Raw genomic sequence first — 23,654 nt, forward strand, 5'->3', positions numbered from 1 at the left:
ACAGAGTTGGGTGTATACCTCCTCTTTGACTTATCAATTCCTCAGTATTTACACACAACAAATGAAAATATGTGTCTATATTCAAGCTTTGTATGCAAATGTTCACAGCAATTGGATTATCAAATTCCCAAAACTGGAAACAACTTCAAATGTCTATCAACAGGAGAATGGATGAACAAATTAAGTCTTGCACATTCACGTAACGAAGTATTAGCTGGGTGTGGTGGCTCATGCCTGTAATCCTAGCACTTTGTGAGGCCGAGGCAGGTGAATTACCTGGTCAGGAGTTCAAGACCAGCCTGATCAACATGGAGAAACCCTGTCTTTACTAAAATACAAAATAATAATAATAATAATTAGCTGGGTGTGGTGGCAGGTGCCTGCAATCCCAGCTACTTGGGAGGCAGAGGCAGGAGAATCACTTGAACCCAGGAGGCGGAGGTTGCAGTGAGCTGAGACTGTGCCATTGAACTCCAGCCTGGGCAACAAGAGCAAAATCCCATCTCAAAACAAAACAAAACAAACACCCAAAAAAGAAATACTACTCAGCAACAAAAGAAACAAATTGCAGATACACACCACAACATGAATTAATCTCAAAAGCACTATGTGGAGTGAAAGAAGCTGCCAGTCACAAAAGAACAAATAGGAATTGATTCCACTTATATGAAGTTCAAGAACAGGCAGCACTAATCTCATAGTGGTAGATAACGGAGCAGTGATTGCCTGGTGGTAGGACATTGATGAGAAAGGAACACAAGAGAACTTTGTGTTCTGCTGCGGTGGAAATATTCTGCATATCTTGATTTGGCTGAAAGTTGATGAAAACATTCTATATTTCTTCATTTGGGTGATGGTAATGTGGGTGTAAATATTTGTCAAAATTCACCGAATGATACAGTTAAGATCTATGCATTTTGTTGTATGTAAAATATAACTCGTCTCTCTCATGGGAAAGAAACCTAAAGTCCTGAAAGCTGAGTAGAAATTAGCCTTAGGTGAAGGGCAGAAGAGCATTCTAGGCAGAGGGAACCATGTTTGGGATGCTCGTGAGGTGGGTAAGGTCTTAGCGTACTCCAAGAACAGAGAAGAACCAGATGCATTTGGAGGATGAGGAGAAAGGAAGGCAGCAGATGGGCTAGTGTGTAGGATGGGTGAGACTTGGTCTTGCTAAACCTTATGGGCCAGGTAAAAAAAAGAAAACATGATCAGATGCAAGGAAGAATGGATGGGAGACAGCAAGAGGCGAGAAGGGTGAGACCTGTTAGGAAGCTACTACACTCATCTAGGCAAGATCTGGTTGGGGATTGGGCTAGGCAGGGTGGGTGGAAATGGACAGAGTATCTTATTCATGGCCCTTTTGGCGGTACAGTCATATTTTGGTGAAATGTATTTTGCAACCAGGTAGAGAAATGAGAGTATCTTTGTAAGCTGGGGATCCATACTCATCGTTGTGAGAAGAAGTAGGCATGTAGCTGGTGGTGAGGCTGGGCAGAAGGGCAGGCCAATCCTGCCAATCACTCAGTGGAGCCTTTTGTGTTAATTGCCTCTTGCTCCATAACAAACTACTCCAAAATTGAGTGACTTAAAAGAACAACCATTTTAGTAGCTCATGATTTTGTCATCTGGATTGGGCTCAGCTGGGTGATTATTCTGCCAATCTTGCTGGTGATCTTCAGTGTACTGGGCTCAGCTGGGACTGCTGGCTTGGCTGGGCCTTTCTCTCTTTCCATGGTCTCCATGTTCTTTCCTATGTGGTCTCTTTAACAGGATAGCTAGATCTTTTACATGATGACTCAGGGCTCCCAAGAGCACAAAGCAGGAGCTGTTGGCTTTCTTAAGGCTTAGGGCGGTGCTGCCATATTGTATTGGTACTGTGTTGATTGTATGTATTGTATTGTATTGTACTGGTTAAAGCCCATCACAAGGCTAACTTAGATTCAAGGGGAGGGGACCACACCAAGGTCATTAATGTACAGACTATTACAGCCACTTAAGGAGCCATGTGACCTTCGACAAATTATTCAACCTCTCCAAGCCTCAATTTTCTTAACTTGGAAATGGGAATAATCCTAGCACTTATTTCATAGTGTCCTTGTTCAGATTAGATAAAGTAACATGTACAAAGAGTGTGGCAGAGTGCCTGGCCTAGGGTAACGATGGTCATCATTAGTGCATTGCTGCTACTGTTGTCACTGCAGAGATATGTGTTTATGGAGCCCCTACACTGTGCAGGCCCTGCCCTGGACTTACTCTTCTGAAGGAAAGTCTGCCCCACTTAGTGCTGGGAACAGGCAGCTACCTGAGAAGAACTCTCACGTGTCTGGTGTCTCTTGCTGTCTGCCAGCATCCACTGCCCAGTGAGAAAGACCCATTAGTCCTTGCAATGCCAGGCAGGGAGCCAGCCAGGCTCTGCCCTCCTCCTTTCTCTCCCATCCTCTTGTTTTCTTTTGTTAATTAAATATGGGTCAGCTATTTACACGAATGTTGACTGTTGTCATGCCAACCCAGAGAGCATCATGGAGGGACAGTGGCCTTTGCCCTGCTTCCAGCCTCCACCTCAGGTCTCTGTCCCTTGTGCCTGTGCTTCTGTTTCTCTGTCTGTCTGTCTGTCTCTGTGTGTCTCTTTTTCATCAGTCCCCACAGGATGCTCTTCTATGTTTCCTGCCAATTGGCCCCTGTGGTGGCCTTGTGTCCTGCACAAGGCCACCACATCTTCCAAGCAGGTCTTAAAGTCCTATCGCCTCCCAACCTTTTCTTAATGTTAGAAGGTCCCTTAGATTTCCTGTCTACCATCCCCATATGTTTAGTATCTATCAGTCAGTTGATAAAATGCATAACAATGAAAAGTTACTATGAATTCACTAATGCTTTTAAATGAAAGGATTTTTTTCATCCTAGCCAGAATAAGGGATACTGCAGCATATATCTGAAAGACATGTCATTGATTCTGATTTCAGGCACTATTTGGCAGCCTTTGTGGATTCAGAGCCTGCTGCCCTGCCCCCTACTCTTTGCTGTAATTATGGGATGCCCAAGATGCTCTGTTTACTGGTCAGCACCTTGTATTAACCTCTGCTGCTCAAAGCAAGATCCACAGACCCCATTGTCAGCATCTCCTGGGAGCCTGTTAGAAATGCAGAATCTTGGTACCTACTTCAGACCTACTGATCAGAATCTATATTTTAACAAGTTCTCCTGGTGATTCTTGTGCACATTAAAATTTCAGAAGCCTGGCTTAGTAGAGACGGCCGGGGTCACCTACTGTCAGTCAATCAACTAGTAGTTGCTGAGTGCAGAGGCTTTGGAATCGGCAACCTGGGTGTGAATCCCAGCTCTTCTGTGTGGCACATATGGGGGAGATTCCTCCATGCATCGGGCCCTGGGGTGGGTGCCAGAAATATGATACGGGGAAAACCAGGCATGGATCCTGTTCTCTGGGCATCTACCGCCTAGTGGGGGAGACATGTGCTAATGAATGTGAAACTGTAAGGCTCTGAAATAAGTAAACACAGATCCATTCATTCATTCCATTCGTTTAACAGGTGTTCGTTGGGTACCTACTCCATGCCGGATACTGCTGGGCATAGGAGATATGAGAGCATATACAATAGAACTTGGCCTACCCTGGGAAGTCAGGGAGGGCTTCCCTGAGGAAGTGACACTTGAGTAGAGAGTGAAGGATGTACTGGAGTTCACTGAGAGAGGATGGAGTGGGGGTTGCAGAAGGTTTTATCACTGAAAGTGTCAAACTGCTGAAAAGACTAGTGTTTTGAGCCTGAGAAATCCCCACCAAGAGGTCACTGTTGACGCCCGTGGGAGCTTTTTTTTGGGAGTGATTGGACTGAAGCCAGGTTGGATGGTTAGAGGCGTGTGAGTGGGAGGTGAGGAAAAAGAAAGGGTAGGCAAAGTCATCCCTTTGAAGCAGTTTGCCTGGGAGGGAGGCGGGGAGAAGGCAGATAGCTGGTACGGGTACAGGGGTGGGTTTTCTTTGATTTATTCTTTGTAGCTAAGGAAGCTGCTTTTGATGAGCTATGTAACCTCGTGTTTTGCTTATCATCTGTGAGGCCAGTTTCTTCTGTGTCTCTGTATAATGCAAATAATAGACACAAAATAAAAACCAAACCCACTGTAAATTAATGATGTTGGAATTCTTCTTAGAAAGTGAAGAGCTCCTGTTTGGAGGAATGCCCTGATTAGAACGGCTTGAGGGTTAAAGAGGAGGCCTCAGAGGCTCTGGGTGTGGGCAGAACGGATTTGCTGAGCCCCAGGAAGGAAAGTGGCAGCAGCTGGAAAGAGAAGGAAGCAGAGAGGGATGGGCAGTGGCAAATCATCAGGAGACCAAAACCTCTGGGACTGATGAGAAAGGCAGCCACTCCCAGACATCCCCAGTCCTCCTGCAACCTTCTCTGCTCACAAACTCCTTGGTTCAAGTAGATATTTTTTGTAGAGGCCCTTGAGAACCTGCAGATTTCCATGACTGATCTGATGAGAATCACTTAGACTGAGGCAGCCCAAGAGGGGCAGGACCCAGGCACAGGGAGCAGTGTGCAGAAGGAAGCCCCAGGAGTTCTCAGCAATCACAGATAGGGCTGTTTGAATGACAGGGATACAGAAACCAAGGGTCTCGTTTATCCAGTTCTTCAAGGGGCATGGAGACCACTGCTAACATTGGATTAGATGCTATGCACAGGCACTGCCCTGCAAAGCTATTTTGTGGGAAATGATGTAAAACAACTTTGTTACCTTCATTCATGTCACTAGATTAACAATTACATATTAGGCACCTGCTGGGTGCATTATGCACAGTTGTGGGCATCACAGTTGCAACACTGAATGAAATAGACTTGAATCCTTACCCTCCTGGAGCTTACATCGTAGAAGAGGGAGTCACACATTAAGCAAATGAAAATACATAGTATTCATTATGTGATGATAGGAGCTAGGGAGAAAAATAGAAAAGATTTGTTTATAGTTTCATGAAGGAAGAGGGACAGAGAGTGCCAGAGCTGGATGTGTATGTTGGGGAGAGGGAGGTTCATTCAAATACTGTGATCAGGGAAGGTCTCAGTGTAGGGTGATGTTTGATCAGCTCTGAAGACGGTGAGAAGTGAGCCCTGGGGACATTTGAAGGAATGCCATTCCAGATGGAGGGAATTTAGCAAAGGGCTTTCCATTGAGCTGGGAAGATGAGACTTACACAAACATCACCAACCTGGCCTTCACTGTCCATATTTCTATCACAGTTAATCATAGAAATATGGGCAGTGAAGTCCAGGCTGATGAACGACAGGCTCATTTCAGATGGAAATGGGGAATTCATTGGGAACTGGAGCAAACATCACGCATGTTACACCTTAGTGAAAAACATAGCCGTATTGTGTCCATGCCCTAGACATCTGTGGAAGTTTGAACTTGAGAGTGATGGCCTAGGGTATCTGATAGAAGAGATTTCTAAGCAGCAAATTGTTCAAGAAGTGGTTTGGCTGCTTCTAACAACCTATGCTCAGATGTAGGAGCAAAGAAATGACTTAAAGTTGTATTTTATATTTAAAAGGGAAGCAGAGCATAAAAGTTTGGAAAATTTGCCGCCTAGTCATACGGCAAAGAAAGAAAAAGTTTTTTGGGGAGATGAATTCAAGAAGGCTGTGGAGCAACTACTTGCTAGAGATATTTGCATAATGAAAAGGGCGCCAGGTGCTAATATCCAAGACACTGGGAAAAAGGCCTTGAAGGCATTTCAGAGACCTCTGGGGTAGCCTCTCCCATCATAGGCCCAGAACCCTAGGAGGGAAGAGTGGTTCTGTGAGTCAGGGCTAGAGCTCTACTGCCTTACAGGCCCCTGGGATACTACTCCCTGCATCCTGGCTGCTCTGGCTCCAGCTGTTGCTCTAAAGGGCCAAGATACAGCTCAAGCCACTGCTATGGAGAATGCAAACCATAAACCTTGGCAATTTCCACGTGTTGTTAAGCCTGCAGGTGCACAGAGTAAAAGAGTTGAGGCTTGGCAGCCTCTGCTTAGGTTTCAGAGGCTGTATGGAAAAGCCTAGGTGTCTAGGCAGAAGCCTGCTATAGGGGTGGAGCCCTCACAGAGAACTTCTACTAGGGCAGTGCCAAGGGGTAATGTGAGGTGGAAGCCCCCATACAGAGTCTCCAATGGGGCACTGCCTAGTGAAACTGTGAGAAGTGGTCTACATCCTCCAGACCTGAGAATGGTAGATCCACCAGCAGCTTATACCCTGTGCCTGGAAAAGCCACAGGCACTCAACCCCAGCCCATGAGAACAGCCATGGGTGGCTGTACCTTGCAAAGCCACAGGGGTGGAGCTGCTCAAGGCCTTAAAAGCCCACCCCTTGCACCAGCATGCCCTGGATGTGGGACAGGGAGTCAAAGGAGATTATTTTGGAGCTTTAAGATTTAATGACTTCTGCTGGGTTTTGAACTTGCATGGGGCCTGTAGCCCCTTTCTTTTAGCCAATTTCTCACTTTTGGAATGGGAATATTTACCCAATGCCTATATCCCCATTGTACCTTGGAAGTAAATAACTTGCCTTTGATTTTATAAGCTCACAGGTGGAAGGGACTTTCCTCATCTCAGATGAGACTTTGGACTTTTGACATGAGATTTGGGAGGGACCGGGGCAAAATGATATAGTTTGGATCCATGGTCCCTCTTACCAAATCTCACGTTGAATTGTAATTCCCAGTGTGGGAGGTGGAGCCTGATGGGAGGTGTTTGGATCATGGAGGTGGATCCCTTAGGGCTTGGTGCTGTCTTCATGATTGTGAGTTCTCGTGAGATCTGGTCATTTAAAAGAGTGTGGCATCTCCCTCTTAATTATCTCTCCCTCGCTCCCTCTTTCACCACATGATGTGCCTGCTCCCCCTTTGCCTTCCACCATGAGTGTAAGCTTCCTTAGCCCTCCCTAGAAGCCAAGCAAATGCCAGCACCATGTTTCCTATAAAGGCTGCAGAACTGTGAGCCAATTATACCTTTCTTCCTTATAAATTGCCCATTCTCAGGTATTTGATTATAGCAATATGAGAATGGCCTAACACAGGTATAATATAAGACTTGAATGACAGCTCATCCTCTTGACAGCACAAATAGCACCTCCTCTGAGAAGCCTTCTCTGACTTTCCTCTCTCCACCAAGACCTGCAGGCCCCTTCCTCCGGGCACCTCTGTACCTTGTATCCACCACTATCCGTGCTTGTCTCACTGTGCTGTATTCTTTATTTTTACATGTGTCTACTCCAGGAGGCTGTGTGCTTGGGGCTTGGTTAGTCCATATATTTGTTATTCCATACCCAGCACAGGGCTGACACCTAGAAGGAGAGCATGGCTAGAGGTGGGCAGGGAGTGGAAGGCAGGTTGAAGAGAGGATTTGAGGCCTGATTGGTGCTGGAGTTAAGGAAAGCAAATCTGGATGTGCTAGATAAGATGGTTTTCAGAAGCAGAACTGGGCAGGAAATCAACTAGCAATGATGCTAACAGACACATCAATGGGGATGGTGGGAGGAGGTTTGCCCTAATCATGAGAAGGGAAAATGAGGAAGAAAGGAGAGGCAGGAGAGACGTCAAGGAGAACTTGCTCCTTAACCACAGAGTGTGGAGGAGAGGGTATCATTGATGATGACCCAAGCTTGGATGCTTGGAGAAAAGAGAATGAGGATCGCACCACGTTACACACACTACATGGTTTATCTCACTGATCCCCTCTATATGTGATTGTTTTCATTTTACTCCCTGGAGAGTGACTCTTAAACGATGTTCCTGACATTGGAATTTTAATAATAACATTAATATAACAGGGCAGTCTAACGGCTATTAATTCACATTAGTCTCAATTCTGGGTGCCTTTAGTGGAACCTAGAAATTTGTATATGAACAGTCTGTAATGATAAGACACCTGCTGAACAGACCACTGCTGTTATAATCTAAAGCTGGATTAATAGGAGCTATGAAATAATAATAATAATGACGAGCCTACATTGCCAGAGTACATTAAAATCAGAGTAATTAGTTAACTTGAAATAACAATACCCATTAAGATCATTAAGAACACCTTAACTCAATTTAGTATCCCAGCCATAGGCTTCTCAAAGGTTTTCTCAGGAATCATCTAATTCAGATTCGGAATGAGATGAGCCTCCCTATTCCTTTCCTTCATTTGATGAGCATTTATTGAGCACCTGAGATGCCACACTCTCAGCCGGGACTGGGATATAAAGAGGAACAGGACAGAGCCCTGTCCTTGGGGAGCTTGTTCTTTAGGGAAACAGATGGTGCTGAGAATGGTCAGTGATCACTTAGGGTGGCTGGGGAGTCCCGAGGACCACAGAGGAGGGGAGATCAGTGTGTCCTAGGGTGAGGGAACCCACAGCCCAGAGAGGCTGAACAAAAGCATAGCTAACATTCATCAGTGCTGCCTGAAATGATGACTGTGAAGATGTGCTAAAATGACCCTGAAAACCAAGCTTGTCAACCTGTGTCTGCCATCAAGCAGGAAATTCAGAGGTATACTTGCTGGTAGGGAGGATGGAGCCACAGTTCTGGACCCTTCTCTCTCATTACACTCACTACGTCAAAGCTCCAGAAGTTGGGTTCAGAGCCTGGACCTCCCTCTTTGTGAATAAAAAGAAGAAGACCTCTGAGGAGACCCCATTCTCTAAAGTGCCTATTGAGGGAGTGCTGGATTGACATGTGAGACCCCTCCCTGCTGGGGTCTGATTAGCCAATTTGCTCCTGGGTCTGTTTTTCAGATGTGCAGCCGCCTCCCGCTAGCAGGCTTGAGAAGTGAGGGTAGCAGGTTTTAGGTTCAGGGAAGAGCCAGTGCAAAAACCCTGGGGTTGAAAAGGGTTTCCATGTTCCAAAGCTGTTGGAGATCAGTGCTGCTAAACTCTGACAAGGTAGAGGTTGGTCCAAGAGGGGCCTGTGCGAAGAGTGTGGACCCCGTTCTAAGGGCAATGGGAAGGCACTGAGGGATTTCCAGGGGGGTGATGACATGACATCTTATTTACATTTTCACAAATAATCCCTCTTGTCCCTGAGTGAGGCTGGATTGGAGGTCAGTCTCCAGACCCCTGCTCTCCAATGAGACTTTCTGAGATGATGGCAGTGTTTACATCTGCAGTGTCCAATGCGGCAGCCCCTGTAGGGTATATGAACCTAAGAGCAATAACTTAAGCATTTTCTTAGAATGACACTGTGTGGTAGCACATCTAAATGTGTGTCCCGAGCCTGGGAATCTGGCGTGGCCAGCTTGAAAATTTGTTCTTTGTGAGGAACAGCTGAGCTCCCAGCTTGTCCCGTGGAACATGGGCTCTACAGGAGATTGAAGCTCTGAGTTTTGGGATAAATGAAGGTGCCAGGTGGAGGTCATTTTGGGGAGGGTGTTAAGGGAAATGCTATAGAGACTGTGTGCTCTTTGCAGGCAGTTGGGGTTTTCCTGGCCAGCCCACCGCCATTGTACTGTAGGGAAGGTGGATGTGTTGTCAGCCTGTTGCTACTGAACTCTCTCCCCTGTATGTAAGCCTCTAATAATACTCCATGTCTTGTTTGCTGGCTCTGGGTCTCCTGTTTTGCCTCTTGAACCTGGTGCCTTCCCTATGGAGGTTAACGGGGGTTCAGCACAATGGCCCCTCATTCCCAGTGGCTGTGGAACAGCTGAAGTGGGGCTCATGTGACTGGGGCTGAGTTCAGCTAGCTGATTTAAATGTAAATACCCCCATATGGCTAGTGGCTGTCCTGTCGACCCAACTCCAGACCTTCCTCTAGGAGTGGGGAGGGCTGGAGGTTTCCCCCAAATCCTGGTTGCCACACCCACCCTTGTCCTTACCTCTAGGGTCATGAGGATGCATTCTGAGAAGCAGGATGGCTGCGTCAAAGAGGAGGGACGCTTTTAGGATTTCTGTGTTCCTATTTTCAAAGTACTCTCCGGAAAAGGTGCACACAGGTACTGTCACTGTGGCGACTGTGAGGGAGAGCTACTGCCCGTATCCTTGACTTGGGAATGACCTTTGCTTCTCTTACCTTCTCCAGCTTGAGGGGCGGGGGTGGCTGATCGAGCAGCTGACTTCAAACTAGTCTTGGTGGCTCCTTCTGACCTCCCCACTGATGACCCTCCCTGGGGTATCCATTGCAGCCCATAAGTACTCCCAAACCCATTTTCCAGAATTAAAAAAACAAAACAATCCATGACTCTTAGATTCCCAGGACACAGATCAGCATCTCCTCTGGGCAGGAGGGGCCTGGGCTCATCCCAGGCCACGTGGGAGGAGCGAGCTTGCAGTTCCTCCTCCTTTCTCGGTTCCACCCACCTGATGCGTGGAGCGCCTCTGCATGATTTCTCAATTAACAACCCCAATCCTCTGGATTACCGTTTCTCATTTGCCGGGATTATTAGCAGTGAAAAATACTAACAATCATGATAAATATTGGCTGCAGCCATCCACGCTGCCCCGAGCCCCTGCTGTCCCACTCAGTGTAATTAAAAAGCGAGCCAACTGGGTAAATAAAAAGCCCAGATGGCCCCTCCGGCCTCAGGACACGGGAGGATCATGGACCCCAAATAGGCCATTAATGCCATGCCAGAGCCACCAGCAAATATGGAGCAAAACAAATGAAGCTCAACTGCAAAGGGAGAAGCCTAATAAATCTCGCCTAAAGTTGCTTTCACTTGCGGCCCGAGGCTGTAATTGGAGCGTTGATGGCGGGAGCAGCTCCCTCTCTGCCTTTGCTCTGAGCACTGGGTCCTGAGTTCCCCCCATGCAGGCAGACACCACAGACACCTCTCATTTCCCATTTGTGACCCAACCCTGACCTGTCCTTTGAGGCCCTTGGGACAGCCTGGCCCTTTCTTCCTTCTGATCCCCCCGGTGGCATGCTTTCCATTCCACCTTCAGAAGTTCCTCCACCGTCGTCAGCCTGATCTGCCCCTCCCCTTGCACCAGTCTGTTCATGGCCGTGGTACCCCCAGCTTCCGCCTTCTCCTACAGCCTTCCCTGTCTCCCCTCTCCTATGCCCCTTCCTTTCTGCGAAGCTGTTCTCCGCAGTCACTGCCTCCCAGCAGCCTTTCCTCATACAGCCCACCCTTTGCAGACTATTTCTTCACATGGGGCCTCTCTGGGGTCTTGGAGGAGCTGAATGCACCCTGAGCTCCGCCCTTGCATGACTCATGTGACCCTGGGCAAGTCAAGGCTCCTCTCTGGTCCTCAATGACACCATCTGCAGAAGGGTGGCTTTCTCGGAAGAGTGTTTTGAGGATTAAACAAGATACTCCAAACAAAGGGGCCTACACAGAGGTGGCACGTAGCAGGCATAGGAGGTATTTAACTAAAGTTAATTGAATGACTCTCTTACCCCACACCTTTTCACACTTAGGGGCTCAGTTTGCATGGAACATCTGGTTCATATTGCAGTGGGTATATTCTTTGTTCTTTAACTGTGTCTTCCAATTAGACTGAGGTGATCACTGCTTCTGTTTGTCCTTCCTTACAATAGCTGATACAGGGGTCCATGTGCTGGGGCTGCCAAATTCGTGATGCAAAAAGATGAGGTGGTGAATTATTAGGATGCATCTTCTTTCTCTTTCTCCCTGGGAAACTGTCTAGCCACACTCGCAGCTGGCTGGGACTCCTGGAGAGTTATTTACAAGGCTGGCTACGAGGGCTCTATGTCACTTGCTTCTGGTCTTCAGGCCTGATATTCGGGCAGCACTTTTTCCCCCCAGCTCTGGAGAGAATAAAAATAATTTGGCTTCCAAAGCCCTACAGTCTGAGCTGCTTCCACCCACCCCAATCCCCACCACACACACAGTTCCCCGGAGGGCAGGGTTCCCTTACATCTTGTTCTATTCCATCTGCCTCTTGCAGTTGAGTTTGGGGTCTTCCAACTGTGCCTAAGAAAGTGGAATACAATCTAGATTTCCAACAATGGGGAGTTTGTTAAATAAATTACAGTGCCATATGTGCGTTTATGATATATTTTCAATGCAAAAAAAGCAGGTTGCAAAACAGTATGTGAAGTAAGAACCTATTTTGGTTAGAAAAAAATTTCCCAACTATAGATGTATGGGCCAAAAATTGTCTGGAAGAATGACTGTACACCAAAATGTTAGCAATAGTTTTTCTGCTTTTAAAAAAATTTGTTTCCTGAGTAGTGGGCTAACAAAGGATTTTGACTTCTTTCTTTGTGCATATCTATAATTTTCTGATTTGTTTACAATGAACATGTATCTCTCCTGTCTCAACTAAATAAACAAATAAAGAAAGGCACCACCAGGTTCTCCCAGGCCTTGTTTGCATACATTTGCATGCTGTCTGATCAAATGCCATCCATCAAAGCTGTATTTCATCAGCCTTCAAGAATTGTGGAGGCCGGGCTTGCCTTCATTGTTCTTGGTTATGAGGCCATGATGGGCAGTCCCCCAGCCCTCCTTAGGAGGACCCCAGCATACCCTGTCTGAGAGCCGAGCCCAGCCTACCTACCTCGCCCCCTCAACAAATCTCTATCTAGCATCCCAGTCTCCTGTGAGACTACAATGGTGACACCAGCCCAGAGGCAACAACAGCTCAGTTGTCACATTTCCAACCTCGAAGGCGTCTTGATTCCACTCGGCTGGCAGCATTTTCATGTTATTCTCAGTGCTTTGACCTTAAGTGGCTGCTTTTCCTCTCTTTCTCTTTTCCTTGTGTTTCACCTCCCCTCCTCCTCTCCTCTCTCCTGACTGTGATTGTCTGAGCCAGGCATCTGAGCTGTCTCGAGCTTGCCTCCTATTTTTGTACTTTGTGAAACCGGGGGATACAAAGGGCCGTGAGTACCGCGCCGCTCTCAGTCCTGCGACGAGGCGTCTGTCTCCTTGCTTTGGCTGGGGCCAGATTGCATCTTGAAAACAGCAGCAAAGCATACGCCAGGGGAAGATCATGCTTGCTAATTGGTGCAAGTTTTGTCTGACTCTTCATCAACGGAAATACAATAGATCCAGGAGCACACGCACACACCCGCCCCTCCCAAAATGACCGAAAGTCTGCTCAGACGATCCTGTCAGAATCACGTGCCCTTAGACCAAATGAGCAAGGTATATCTCTTGTACCTGATGACATTTGATAGGATGAAAACCTCTACTTCCGGGATGTCCCTTGATCATGTAATCCCTAACTCATCTGTTCTAGCGTTCTATGACAACCACCATCACCAAGTTACAATTTGTGGAACATTGGTTGTGTGCCTGAAGAATGTAGCCACATTCAATCCCAACACTTATTAGTTGAATAACCAACTGGTATTGTGTGCATAAAGCACTCAAAACAGTGTCTGATGTGCAATAAAAGTTCCTTATTTAATCATCCTGACAAGCCTGGAAGGTGTGTACTATGGGATGGCCATGGTGTTTGGAACAGAGATGATGATCTTACCAACCATTGTAATATCAATGGTCTCTTTATTGTATATTTACCTCTGCTTCCAGGCCTAGTGATCACTCTGCATTTTATCCCCATCCCACCACGGAGGATACAAAGATTTAGGCACAGTCATTGCTTGTGTTAGGCAGCTGGTGAGGGGTGGGAGGTAAAATTTGCAGTCTTCTCTGTTCGATTCCAAAGCCCATTGGAAGGTCCCCTCTTGCATGTCTTCCTTTTGCAGTTTAATTCTCTTATTATGTCCTTGGTGGAGGATCATCTACAAGAGTGTCCTTCGTGAGTGACATATACTGAATGTGCGTCCTCCCAACATTCCTGTGTTGAAACCTAATCCCCAGTGTGACCGTACTTGAAGGCAGTGCCTTTGGGAAGTGGTTAGGTCATGAGGGTGGAGCCTCATGAATGAGATGAGTGTCATTACAAAAGACACCCCAAAGACAGACCTCCCTCCTCCCGTTTACTATGTGATAACACAGCAAGAAGGCATCAGCTATGAACTAGGAAGTGGTCCTCACCAGACACCGACTCTGCCAGCTCCTCAACCTTGGACATCCCAGCTTCCAGAATTGTGAGCAATAGATTTCTGCTGTTTATAAGTCACTCAGTTTATGGCATTTTGTTACAGATACATGAATGGACTAAGATGGTGAGTTTGGGGCTGGTTCTCCTTTCACCTCCTAGGGCCCTGCTTCCCGCCTGTCCTGGGGAGGGAGCAGGTATAAAGCTTACCTCCTTTCTAGTGCTCAGGGTTCCAGGGAAGTCCATGAGGTGGTGGGAAGAGGGAGCTGTGGTGTTTGGGGGAGGAAAGCTAAGGACAAAGGTGAGGGGTGGGGTTTCTAAGCTCCAGGCTTCTAGCTCCATCCGTGGTCTGCCCACCTTGGCCCAGGGACTGGAGCAGTGGGCCCAGCTGCCCTCTCTCACCACATGGAGTTTGTGGAAAGAAGAACACTACAGGGCCCACCTGGCAGAGATTTCACCTGCGTCTCAGTGAGTGTTTGATGCCAGAGCTGCTTGCTGGGCTTGATGGGAGCCCTGAGGGGCAGGACTTTGTCTTCTTCATGTCTTGTTCAGTGACTGCTGTGCTGTCAGACCTGGCTCCAGACGCATGAGGCCAGCTGGTCTCCAATGGTCTCTCCTGCCTCTAATCACACACCAGCCATGCACATCCAACCATACATACACCCATGCATATACAACTACACATACATGCATGTATATAGAACCAGATGTACCTACAACAAAACATGCATGCACACACAACCACATGCATGTGTGTACATATAATAACACATGCGCACGCACACCTCTGGCACATAAATGTACACACAACCACACATGCACATGGAGGCGAAGGGTTGGGAGGACTCTGCTACTCCAGCGCTGGACTTTCAGGCCCCACTCTGCCCAGACATGCCCAGTCCCTGGTGCCAGCTGGGGGGAGAGCCCTGAGGGTAAGAGAGGCTGGCAGACATGAAGTCCTCACGTTCTGCAGCTGCTCTGCCTTGTGCAAGTGTCCACAGCCCAGCCCACACCTTTCCTTCCTGGTTTCTCTCCATCTATGAGACCTGCTAGCCGGTGCCTGGAGGGTTGGTCTGCAAGGAGTGAAGGTGATGTGTTGACTAAGTTTTGATGACACATGGGGCAGACAATATCTGTGGTGCAATGCACATCCTGGAGCTCTCCATGGGGCCAGGATGAGGCTACACTCCCCCCAAACCATCTTTGCTTAACTTCCCTCCTGCCCTAGCCCACTTCCCTCTTTCCATTACAAATTTCTCCTGATGTCATTCCCTTCATAAACCACGTGCCCAGGAATCCCTCTGTCAGACTCTGCTTCCAGGACACCTGTCCTGGGATGGTGTCCCATAGACCCTGGATCTCACATCATAGGGCCACCAGTGGTTAGAGCATAACTAGGCTTCTAAGACCTGCTCTCAACTCTCTGGGGGAGCTTCAAGTCTTGGGGTTCCCTAGCATGACCCTCATCTTCCCACCTCCCGCAATTACATGCATGCACACACACACCCATGATACACTCATGCATACACAACCACACATGTGCACACACACAACCACATGCATACATGCACACACAACCATATATCATTTATGCACACATAACTATGCATACACCTATGCATACACTACTGCACATACATGCATGTATATAGAATCAGGCAGGCATGTACATACAACCAAGAACATGCATACACACACAACCACACACACATGCACACACACCCATGATTCACTCATGCATATGCAACCATACATGTGTGCACACACAAGCACAAAGCCCCATGCATGACATGTAACACAAACGTGCATGCACACACAATCACAGGCACCAGTCATGCATGTCCCAACCACACATACACACCAGTGCATACACAACCACATATACAGTGCATATATGGCCCCGAAACGCCAGATGTGCATAACAAAACATGCCGCATAACAACCACACGCATGTGTGTACATATAACACATTGCACACACTCGTGTAATGTACACACAACCACAACGTCGCATACCTATACACAGTCAAACAACATGTATGAACACATCGACCACATACCATGCATGCATACACAGGCCCATCGATACAGCTCATGCATATGCAGACCCATCATGTGTGCACACCAACCACATGCATACTGTACACACAACCCATATATCATGTGGATGCACACACAACCACATAGCCCATGCACATACAACCACACCGATACACCATGCATGACACAACCCACACATACACACATGTATAGAGACCAGATGTACATGCAACCAAACACATACTGCAGGACACAACCATCACACCATGTGTACATAAAATAACACATATGCACAACACCTCCAACACATGCATGTACACACAACCACACACACATGCATATACAAACACATGCATGCACACACAACCACACACATGCATGCACACACATCACATATATACACAACTACACATTTGTTCATGCACACAACACACAGTGGGCTTTGGGGGTCTTTGGCATGACGTCTCCCCTCCCTGAGGCTCCTCTGGCTCTCTGGAATTTGAGAGGTGAGAGGAGTTGATTACCAACAGTTGGCCTTCCCTCAAGGCCAAGGTCATGCTGGAGGTTCAGCATTTCCACTCTCCCCTTCATTTTTCCTTTCCGGGGAGAAGGATGGTCTCCCAGGAAGCCTCTAAGGTTGGAAATTGATTTCTTGATTTCCACATGCAGTTTGCTTCCAATTCAAGGCATAAAAAAATGCAATCCTTCTTTCATTGATCCTCGTCAAACAGTGCGGCAGCTGGAATAAAGGGGCAGGGGTTGCAGGGGATTCCCCAGTGTACTCCTGTGCCCAGAGAGAAATCCGGCTTCAGAGGAACCCATCTCCTTGTTAGTTTTAAAGATGTATAACTCGTTTTGTTTCTTGGTTTGTTTTTCCTCCTTTTGCGGCAAACAGTACATAGGAGGGCTTAAAACTGCTGTCTTCATGTGGAAATTCCCCTTGCCGGAAGTGTCTAGGTCCACTTATTACGAATAACTCATTGACTAAACATTATGCCCCTGCTTGAACCTGAGAGACAGACCCCACTAAACAGCCTGGGTTCCGCCACTTATCAGCATCACCCAAATGATGGTAAGTTAGCTTCGCCCCACACTCCATCTGCAGATTGCCTGTAGAGATCTAAACCCCAGACCCTGTTTTCCTTGCACAGGATAGCAAGGAAAACAGTGCTATCCTGTGCAGGGAAAGCAGCTGTGCTCCTTCACTGGCATGGGTTGGGTGGCCTCTTACTGGCATGGGGAACCGGAGGGTGATGGGGTAAGGACAGCCAGTAGGAGACTCACATCTTTGGCCTGCGAGGCCCTTAGTGCTGTCCTTGGCCATGGTCACTCTCCGAAGTGTGCCTCAGCACCTGCCTGGCTCTTTCCTCTTGAACCTTGTCCCTGTTTGTCCCAGCAGGTGCTCTGAGCCTTGCTGTCCCAGCCAGCTTGTCCTTGGCACCACTCCAATCTTGCCATGCTCCCTTTGCATAACCACTATTGTTCCTACCCTCCTCTTTTATATTGAATAGGGGTTGAAGTCCTCACCCCCAAAGACCTGAGAATGTGATTCTATTTTAGGGATAAGGTCTTTAAAGGGATGATTAGGTTAAAATGAGGATATCGGGGGCCTTAATTGAATCTGACTTGTATCCTTAGGAGAAGAGGACATTTGGACACACGATGAGACACGAGGGACTTGCATGCACAGATGAAAGACCATGTGGGAAGGCAGTCACTTGCAAACCAACAAGAGAGGCCTCCAAAGACACTGACCCTATTGACATCCACATCTTGGATGTCCAGGCTCTAGAATGATGGAAAAATAACTGTCTGTTGTTTCAGCCTCCCAGGCTGTGGTCTTTTGTTATAGCAGCCCTGGAAACTGGGTGAAAAACCCGTTTTTTTCCGCCAAACCACGTTAGCCAGTAGGGATGAGCAGACAGTAGGGTGCTGGTTGGGACAGTGTCAGATCCCAGCTGTACTGCTCATCACAGTGTGGCCACGGGCAAGTTCCTTGCCCTCTCTATGCCTCAGTTTACTCATCTCTAAAATATGACGATGACAATACTCACCTCACAGGGTGCTTATGAGGATGCAGATTCTCAGAAAATATCTAGAACAATCCCCAGCACCAAGGCAGCCCCCTCCCCCAAGTATGAGCTGATACCAGTGGATTCTGAAAGTTCGAGCTAGAAGGCTGTGCAGCCATGCCCTTCCCCTCCTGGACCACTCTCCTCTCAGGCTGAGCCTCTATGAAGGTCAATGACTACCTCCTCTCACATCTGAGAAACAGAGAATTGAGAGCCTCCCAGTGCTGGTGGAATCTGGGCTGGGTTTGCACATGGACCCCTGCACCTGGCCCACCCATGCCAGGGAATCCCTCGGCAGACCTCTGTGCTGCAAGATGGGCACACTATCTGTCTCCCACTTTGAATGGTGAGCCATGCTGTCCCCAAGAGGAAGGGCAAACACACTTGGCAGGGACCTCCACATACAGAAGTAAGAGATCCAGCTTTGGAATCACAGACCTGGCCTTTCAGTCTCCTTCCACCATTTATCAGTCATGTTACATTCACCTTGTCGTTCAATATCTCCAACCTACAGTATCTTCATCTATAAGTGAACAGTGATACTATGTACCTCATAACATTATAGTAAGGATGTAATAATATTTTAAGTACCTAACAATAGTAAACGCTGTAAGAGCTACTTATTAAATGCTATAAAGAAGGTAAGATGTATACCAGAAAGGAGAGCACGTGATTTAGAGATACAGGCATCCCTTGAAAGTGTTGCAGGTTTGGTTGCAGGTCACTGCAATAAGGCGAATATTACAATAAAGCAAGTCACACAAATATATTGGTTTCCCAGTGCATATCTTATAAAAGTTACATTTACACTATAATGCAATCTATTAAGTGTGCAATAACATTATGTCTCACAAACGTACATACCTTAATATAACAATATGTGATTTACAAAAAATGCTAATGACCATCTGAACTTCAGCAAATAATCTTTCTGCTGGTGGAGGGTCTTGCCTTGATGTTAACGGTGGCTGACTGATCAGAGTGGTGGTTGTTGAAAGTTGCTGAATGGCTGTGGCCATTCTTAAAATTTCTTAAAATAAGACAGCAATGAAATTTGCTGTTGGACTTTTCCTTTCATGAAAGATTTCTCTGCAGTATGTGATACTGTTTGATGGCGTTTTACCCATAGTAGAAATTTTTTTTCAAAGTTGGAGTCTAATTCCAAATCATCTCAAATTCTGCTGCTGTTTTATCAACTAAGTTTACGTAATATTGTAAATTCTTTGTTGTCATTTCAACAATGCTTGCAGCATCTTCACCAGGCATAGAGTCCACCTCCCGAAGCCACTTTCTTTGCTCATCCATAAGAAGCCGCTCGTCATCTGTTCAAATTTGACCATGAGACTGCAGCAATCCAGTCACATCTTCAGGCTCCACTTCTAATCCTAGTTCTCTTGCTATTTCCAGCCACCTGCAGTGACTTCCTCCACTGAAGTCTTGAACTCCTCGAAGTTATCCACGAGGGTTGAAGTCAACTTCTTCCAAACTCCTGTTAATGTGATAGTCTTACTTGCTCCCAGAAATCATGAATGTTCTTAATGGCATCTATCAATACAATGACAAAAAAAAAAAAAAAAAAAATCCTTTCCAGAAGGTTTTTTTTTTTTTCTTTTTTCTTTTTTTTTTTTTAGAAGGAGTCTCGCTCTGTCGCCCAGGCTGGAGTGCAGTGGCGCAATCTCCACTGACTGCAAGCTCCGCCTCCCGGGTTCACACCATTCTCCTGCCTTAGCCTCCCGAGTAGCTGGGACTACAGGCACCCGCCACCTCGCCCGGCTAGTTTTTTTTTTTTTTTTTGTATTTTTTAGTAGAGATGGGGTTTCATCGTGTTAGCCAGGATGGTCTTGATCTCCTGACCTCGTGATCCGCCCGTCTCGGCCTCCCAAAGTGCTGGGATTACAGGCTTGAGCCACCGCGCCCAGCCTCCAGAAGGTTTTCAATGAACTCTGCCCATATCCATCAGAAGATCTCCCATGATCAATGGCACCTACAGCCTCACAAAATGTATTTATTTTTTCAATAATAAGACTTAAACATCAAAATTGTTCCTTGGTCCATGGGCTGTAGAATGGATGTTGTGTTAGCAGTCATGAAGCAACATGAATCTCCTTGTACATCTCCATCAGCACTCTTGGGTAACAGGTGCATTACCAATGAGCACTACTATTTTGAAAATAACATTTTTTTCTAGGCAATGGGTCTCAACAGTGGGCTTAAAATATTCAGCAATCTATATTATAAACAGATGTGCTGTCATCCAGGCTTTCTTATTTTATTTGTGAAACACAGGAAGAGGGGATTTAACATAATTCTTAGAAGTCCTAGAATTTTCAGAATGACACATGAGCATTGGCTTCAACTTAAAGTCACCAGCTGCATCTGCTTCTAACAAGAGAGTCAGCCATCCTTTGATGCTTTGAAGCCAGGCACTGACTTCTCCTCTCTAGCTATGAAAGGCCTAGATGGCGTCTTCTTCCAACAGAAGGCTGTTTTGTCTACCTTGAAAGTCTGTTGTTTAGTGCAGCCACCTTCATCAGTTGTGCAGCTAGATCTTCCAGATAATTTACGGCTGCTTCTCTATCAGCACTTGCTGCTTCACCTTGCACTTTTGCAATGGAGGTTATGGAGAAGGCTTTTTTTTTTTTTTTAAGACGGATTCTTGCTCTGTCACCCAGACTGGAGTGCAGTGGTATGATCTTGGCTCACTGCAACCTCCGCCTCCTGATTTCCAGCCATTCTCCTGCCTCAGCCTTCTGAGTAGCTGGGATTACAGGCGTGCACTACCATGCCTGGCTAATTTTTTTTTTTTTTTTTTTTTTTTATTTTAGTAGAGACAGGGTTTCACCATGTTGGTCAGGCTGGTCTTGAACTCCTGACCCTGTGATCCGCCCACCTCATCCTCCCAAAGTGCTGTGATTACAGGCGTGAGTCACTGTGCTCAGCTGGCTTTTTTTCTTCCTTAAACCTCATGAACCAACCTCCACTAGATTCCAACTTTTCTTCTACTGCTTCCTTGCCTCTCTCAGCCTCTATAAAATTGAGGAGAGTCAAGGTCTTACTCTGGATTAGGCTTTGGCTTAAGGGAATATTGTGACTGGTTTGATCTTCCATCCAGACCACGAAAACTTTCTTCATATCAGCAATAAGGCTGTTTCGCTTTCTTATCATTCTTGTGTTCACTGGAGTAGCGCTTTCAATTTTCTTCAAGAACTTTTCTTTTGCATTTGCAGGTTGGCTAACTATTTGCACAAGAGTCCTAGCTTTTGGCTGATCTCAGCTTTCAACATGCCTTTCTCACTAACCTTAATCATTTCTAGCTGTTGATTTCAAGGTGGGGGGAAGTACGACTCTTCCTTTCACTCAAACACTTGGAGGCCGTTGTAGGGTTATTAATTGGTCTCATTTCGATATTGCTGTGTCTCAGAAAACAGGGAGGCCCAAGGAGAGAGAGAGAGAGAGAGAGAGAGAGAGAGAGGAAGGGCGGGTTGGTGGAGCAGTCAGAACGCACATAGCATTTATAGATTAAGTTCTTTGTCTTATCTTGGTGACAGCACATCTGTTTGTGATGTCCCAAAACAATTACAATGGTAACATCGAAGATCACTGATCACAGATCACCATAGCTGATATAATAATAATAATCTCTATTTTTTTTTTGAGACAGAGTTTCACTCTGTCACCCAGGCTGGAGTGCAGTGGTGCAATCTCGGCTCATTGCAACATCTGCCTCCCAGGTTCAAGCGATTATCTTGCCTCAGCCTCCCAAGTAGCTGGGTTTATGGGCATGTGACACCACGCCTGGCTAATTTTTGTATTTTTAGTAGACATGGGGTTTCACCATGTTGGCCAGACTGGTCTTGAACTCCTGACCTCAAGTGATCCATCCGCCCGCCTCGGCCTCCCAAAGTGCTGCGACTATAGGCATGAGTCACCGCGCCCAGTCTGATATAATGATAATAATGAAAAAGCTTGAAACATTGTTAGAACTACCAAAATCCGACAAGAGACACAAAGTGAGCATATGCTATTGAAAAGTGGTGCTGAGAGATGTGCCCGAGGCAGAGTTGCCACAAACCTTCGATCTGTAAAAAACGCAGTTATCTGCAAGGCTCTATCAAGCAAAGCACAATGAAATGAGGTGTACCTGTATCCCCTTCTCCAGACTGGGGACCTTTTTAAAGAGTAACACTCAGCTATTGACACTCCTGAATATTCCTGCCTGTTGTGAGTCCCAAGGAACCACAGCTGAGTTCCACTCTGGTTAATGGATTCAGGGTGGTTTTCTGTAAATGATCGTTTGGTACAATGCCAGGACCAATGGACTCAGGGGCTGGGAGGGCGGGTCGCTAACAGTTAGGGGCACAGAAGCACGTGGGTCCTTCCGGTGCAAGCCTGTAGTGTTCCCAACCCATCTGACCAGCAGGCTCTGTGGACTCACCATGCCTTGTGCTCCTGGGCAATCGAGTACTGTGCTTGCCGGAGGCCTGGCCGGGGAAGGGGCTGTGCCAGCCGGGCTGAGCAGTGAGGCTGGCTGGAGCTCTCCCTGCTGGCCACATCATGGCTAATGGTGCCAGGGTGTCTGGAAGCACTCAGGATGATGATGCAGGCCTGGGAGAGGCAGGTCTCTCTCTCTCCAGGTGAGGTGCTGCCTGGACTGGACTGCAATTTGAGATTCCTGTGTGTGCTCCAACCTGTCATGAGAAACAGGAAGGGCAATTACCAAGTTGACTGAAGTTTTATTAACCTGCCACCCACCAAGGGGAGTAAATCAAAGAAGTCCACGTTATTGAATCATCGGCTTTAGGAACATAGATGTCGTCTCTGCCCCGAGTGCCCCTGGCTGCATGGCACAGCATAAAACACGACACCTCTCTCCTGTGACGGGCACAAAATCCGGATGCTCAAATAATTCAAGTCTAGCTCTTTTGGACTTTCAAAGGTGCTGTGTGCCCGACTGGCATGTTGCTATAGTTTAGTTTTTTTTTGACAGCAGATTTGTTTTCCTCTTTTTGTTTTCCTATGACTGATATTAAATGAGGTTCTCTTTCTGAGTTCACACCTACAAATGGACAAGGAATTGTACCAGAATGTGTTGGGTAGGGAGGGCAGAAGAGCATCCTCTTTTCTTACTTCTCTCTCTTCCTTCCTTCCTTCCTACCTCCCTCCCTTCCCCCTTCCCTCTCTCCTTCTTTCCCTCCTACCTCCTCCCTTCTTCCTTCCTTCCTTGTTCTCTCGTTTTCTTTCTTCCTTCCTTTCTCCTTCTTTCTCTTTCCCTCCTTCCCTTCTTCTTTCCTTCCATCCTTCCTCTCTCTCCCTTCCTCTCTATCCCTTCCTTCCTCTCTCTCCCTTCCTCTCTATCCCTTCCTTCCTCTCTCTCCCTTCTTTCCTCTCTCTCCCTTCCTTCCTCTCTTTCTCCCTTCCTTCCTCTCTTTCTCCCTTTCTTCCTCCCTTTTTCCCTCCCTCCCTCCCTCCCTCCTTTCCTTCTTTCCTTCCTTCCTTCCTTCCTTCCTTCCTTCCTTCCCTCCCTCCTTCCTACTTTTTCTCCCTGATTCTATGTTCCTGTGTATATTTATTCATCTATCCATCTACCTACTTATTTATCC

The sequence above is a fragment of the Rhinopithecus bieti genome, unplaced genomic scaffold, assembly GCF_001698545.2.
Source record: "Rhinopithecus bieti isolate Rb0 unplaced genomic scaffold, ASM169854v2 scaffold_13400, whole genome shotgun sequence".
Classification (NCBI taxonomy): Eukaryota; Metazoa; Chordata; class Mammalia; order Primates; family Cercopithecidae; genus Rhinopithecus; species Rhinopithecus bieti.